This window comes from Parasteatoda tepidariorum, chromosome 3 (assembly GCF_982258835.1).
Source record: "Parasteatoda tepidariorum strain Cologne lab strain chromosome 3, Ptep-v5.0, whole genome shotgun sequence".
Taxonomy (NCBI): Eukaryota; Metazoa; Arthropoda; class Arachnida; order Araneae; family Theridiidae; genus Parasteatoda; species Parasteatoda tepidariorum.
In genome coordinates, this window is record NC_141757.1 from 96,008,911 (window position 1) to 96,013,910 (window position 5,000).

A 5,000-nucleotide genomic window follows, 5' to 3' on the forward strand; every position below is an offset into this window, starting at 1 on the left:
CTGAAAGATTTATTTTAATAGCAGGAAGAAACCAAGTTTTGAATATGGAAGGAAATTCCGAATCAGCGAACTTAGCCTTTCCCAAACTTGGAGCATTCAACTACGATAGTTGGAAGTGTGACATGAGAGTGGCTCTGATGGATCGTGGAAATTGGGAATTCGTCGGTGGAGCTGAACCCCCACCACCACCTGTAGACACTGCCCCAGAATCAGTTAAACAGAGTTTCGAGATAAGGAAAGCTAGAGCTTATTCTACAATATATCAAGGTGTTGAACGTCAATTTTTGAAGTTGATTCAGTCTACGTCAGATGGGAAGAAAGCTTGGGATATTCTAAAAGAAAATTTTGAACCTAAATCAAGAGCAAGAATTGCTGGCCTGGTAGATGAATTTTACGAATTGAAATTTCAGCCAAATGAAGAGGTGATTGGAATATTCTGTCAACGAGTTCGAGATAAAAGTGCACAGATTAAGGAAGCTGGATTCGAGATTCCCGAACTATTAGTATGTTTCCAGATAATAAGAAAACTTCCGGAAGAATATGACAATTTAGTACAGATCTTATATCGTTTAAAGGATTCGGAATTTACAATAAATAATATTGAGAGTCAATTGATCAGCGAATCCGGAAGAATCCAACTAAAAGCTCGAGATAGTGGGTTCGATTCAGTTACAAATGCTTACTTAGCTAAAACAGACATAAAATCATCAAGAGAAAGGAATTTGTCGAAGCACGAAGACATTCCACACAGCGGAAGCGGTCTGGGCCGGAGAAGTACACAAGAAACTGGATACAGACGAAACTTGCAGAGCAAAGGATATCGACCTAAAGGTATGGGGCCGTGTTTCAACTGCAATAAACAAGGTCATTATTCAAGAGATTGCAGAGCAAGCAAAACTGCAAATAAGATGCAAGATCGTCAAAGTGTGAGGCAAAATCCCGCTACTGGTCTTTTCTATACGGATATTGAAATTAACAAAGAAGTTGCCGAGGTCAACCGCACGGAACTGGATTTAGAAGAATGGCTTATTGACTCAGCAGCAACATCCCATTTCACGAACAGACGAGAATGGTTCGAGACATTTAGACCTCTGAAGAAAGCAAAAGTACTCGTCGGGGATAAGAACAGTACATCAGAAGTAGAAGGGGTAGGTGACATAATTTTTTATGTTAAAGATAACGACAGATTCGTAAAGCTTATATTAAAGAACGTATACTATGCTCCAAATCTACGACGCAACTTAATAGCTGGATCTAATATTGATATAGCGGGATATAAAATTGTTTGGCAAAATTCAAAAATGATAATCTACGATAACCGTAGCAGATATTTCTTCAGTGTACCTAGAATAGATAAACTGTACATTGTGAAAGGATTACCTGACAAACGTAAATCTGAAATACTTAAAAATGAAATTAACGCTGCATTAGACGTAACACTGTGTCATAGGAGATTTGCTCACCTAAATGACAGTCTTGTTAAGCACATGAGTAATAACAATGTTGTAAAAGGAATTGAGCAACTTAAAGGTAAATCTGAAACTTGTATTACTTGCAAAGTGACAAAGTCTACCCGAGCATCTTTTAAAAGGAATTATCAACGGCTAACAAATAAAGTACTGGATAAGGTGCATATGGATTTGTGGGGACCTTCTCCAACACCTTCAATGGGTGGAAGTCGATATTTTTTATCGATAATAGATGATTTTTCCAGAAAAGTGGAAGTTTTTACTGTAGAGAAGAAAACAGAAGTTTTTAAATGTTTCAAAACATATCTCGTAAAATCTGAAAGAGAATTAAACTGCAAATTGAAGTCAGTCCGAACAGACAACGGAATGGAATTTTGTCACGCCGAGTTTGAAGATTATTTAAACAATCTGGGAATTCGAATAGAGAGAACTTCAACTTATTCTCCAGAACAAAACGGGATTGCAGAAAAATTCAACCGTGACGCAGTTGAAGCTGTTCGAGCATCACTTCACGATAGTGGACTAAATGACCGATTTTGGGCTGAAGCTCTATATATGTACGTTCATGTAAGAAACCGAAGTGAACACAAATTAACAAATGGATTAACACCTTTTGAAATTTGGAATGGATACAAACCATCAGTTCGACATCTAAGAATATTTGGTTCTTTGGCATTTGTTCACGTACCCAAGATAAAACGCAACAAATTGAACAAGACATCAAAACTAGGAATCTTAGTTGGCTACGCAACAAGAACGAAGGGTTATAGGATCTATATTCCAGAAGAAAGAAGAGTAGTAGAAACTATTCATGCTAGTTTTGACGAAACGAAAAATGGAGTAGAGACATTATTTGGGAAGAATAAGAAGTGTGAATACGTAAGATACAAAGACAGCTACCAAGAACAAGTGTTAGACAATAACGAAGAAACTGTTACAAAGAAAGAAGAAATGCTACCAATAAAAATTGAAGAGTGGAAAAGAGTTGAAGCACCAAGAAAATTAAGTTCAAGAATAGATGTTTACTATTACCCACCTTCAAGCAAAGAGAGACTTCGATCAACTATGGACGTAGAACGATTTTGTGCTAAGAACGGATTACAGTTCCAACCAGAACTATTTTCATTTAAGTCTACAAGTCCAAAGCAAGAAGATAGCGGAGATTCATCGACGGATTGTGTAGTTCAAGATTTCGAAGATATTTTTGAAGACGAAGTATACAACTTGGAATCGCCTAGAACGTACGAGGAAACCCAAGAATCAGCCGACAAGGATAAGTGGAATAAATCCATGGAAGATGAAATTCAAATGATGAAAAATCGTAAAGTATGGGATTTAGTTGAACCTCCAGAAAGTGCCAAAATCATCGGAAGCAGATGGGTGTATAATGTGAAGCGAGATGATAAAAACCAGATAAAGAAGTTCAAGTCCCGGCTGGTAGCTCAAGGATTTAAACAGGTAAAAGGAAAAGATTTTTCTGACATTTTTTCACCTGTAGTAAATTTTTCAATTATACGATTTCTATTCATTTTATTAGTAAGTTGTTTATGCTGGAAATGTGTACAACTGGATATTAAAAGTGCTTATTTATACGGTAATTTAAGTGAAACTTTATATATGTCTCAACCGAAAGGATTTGAAGTTAAAGGTAAAGAATATATGGTTTGTAAATTAAATAAAGCTATATATGGTTTAAAACAAAGTGGACGACAGTGGAATATTGAGTTAGATAATACTTTAGGACAACTAGGTTTTGAAAAACTACTTTGGTGTAATTGTGTTTATAAATTAAAATCTAAAGTTATTCTTTTGGTGTATGTCGACGACATAGTATTATTTGGGGAAGACCAAAACAAAATTGATGAAGCTGTTGATTTACTTAAAAGTAAATTAGAAATTCAAGATTTAGGCAAATTGAAATATTTGTTAGGTGTAAACTTTGAAGCCGTAAATGATAGGGTTTATTTACATCAAGTAACTTATATTGAAAAGTTAATGAAGAAATTTGAAGAATTACCTAAAACTTTTGTAAATTTGCCTTTAAAACCTGGAATTAAATTACCACCTAAAGTTAACGAAGAAGAAATTTTTGAAACAGATTTAATGAAAAAATTCCCATATAGAACTTTGATTGGTTGTCTTTCTTTTATAGCTAATAGAAGTAGACCTGATATTGCTTTCTCAGTTAATATTTTATCGCAATATTGTAATGGTTATTCTTATCAACATTGGAATATAGTTGTTGATTTATTAAATTATGTGTTTAATACGAAAGATTTAAAAATTAACTTGTCAAGTGTAAATCAAAATAACTTAGTAGCTTTTTCTGATGCTAATTGGGGATGCCATTTAACCAACAGATATTCATCAAGTGGACATATAATATATTTTGGTGGTGTACCGTTCACTTGGAAAACAAGTAAACAAAAGTGTGTAGCTCTTAGTTCTATGGAATCCGAATTTATCTCACTTATAGAATCTGTTAAAGAAATTATTTGGTTTTCAAGAGTTTTAAATGAATTGAATGTATTAGAAAATATGGAAGTACCAATTCAACTCTGTGACAACAAAGCTGCAATTTATTTTTCCAAAAATTCGATTGAAAATGTGAAAACTAAGCACATAGACGTAAGATATCAGTTTATTAGAAATATGTTAGAAGAAAACTTATTTAAATTGGAGTACATCTGTAGTAAAGACAACTTAGCAGATTTTCTCACGAAACCTTTAAGTAAAGAAAAATTTCAGTATTTTATTGATAAAGTTTATAATGGGGCCGAATGTGGAAATAAGTAGTTTCCATTTATAAACTTTAGTGTTTGAGTTTATTTTTCAGATTCGTTTCCAGGAAGGAACTGAAGGGAATTCAAGAAACAAGCATTCAATCAATGTGACGTACGAAATCGTTATCTATAAAAGAACGAACAATTTCTTTTTTCATGCCGGTGGAGAGGGATGAGCCGCCAACTCATCTTTTGAGTCTTTGGCCGATTGTATGATGATCCGACATATATATTTGTATATTCAATTAGAATTTTAGATTTAAGTTAACCATTGAAAGTAATAATAAATGTGTTCCAGTTTATTTGTGTACGTCATGATTTTTAGCCAACTCTGCTTTGTGAGTTAAATCCACAGATGCAAGCAACAGAAAAATGAATTCGTAGTCGGCAGGATTCGAACCTGCGCGGGAAGATCCCAATGGAATTCTAGTCCATCGCCTTAACCACTCGGCCACGAATACTTGAGTGGTTGGTGGTTTCCAAATTTTTATTCTCCAGTATTCATCTAAATATACAAAAATTTTGTTATGGAATACATATATTAAAATTGGTTAAAATCTTAAACAAATAAAAAAATGTTTTGTTCTAAATCGTATAAAACAGATTTTTATAATTGGATTTAGCGAGCTGATGCAAGCAACAGAAAAATGAATTCGTAGTCGGCAGGATTCCAACCAGCGCGGGGAGATCCCAATGGATTTCTAGTCCATCGCCTTAACCACTCGGCCACGACTACTTGAGTGGTTGG

The 5,000-nt window shown here is 34.4% G+C and overlaps 2 non-coding genes across 2 annotated transcripts; both read right to left on the reverse strand.

Moving 5' to 3' along the window:
- Window positions 1-4,631: 4,631 nt before the first annotated feature.
- TRNAS-AGA (transfer RNA serine (anticodon AGA)) lies at window positions 4,632-4,713 on the reverse strand. The gene has a single exon. It is a non-coding gene; the product is annotated as a tRNA-Ser (tRNA).
- Window positions 4,714-4,906: 193 nt separating this feature from the next.
- TRNAS-AGA (transfer RNA serine (anticodon AGA)) lies at window positions 4,907-4,988 on the reverse strand. The gene has a single exon. It is a non-coding gene; the product is annotated as a tRNA-Ser (tRNA).
- Window positions 4,989-5,000: the final 12 nt, after the last annotated feature.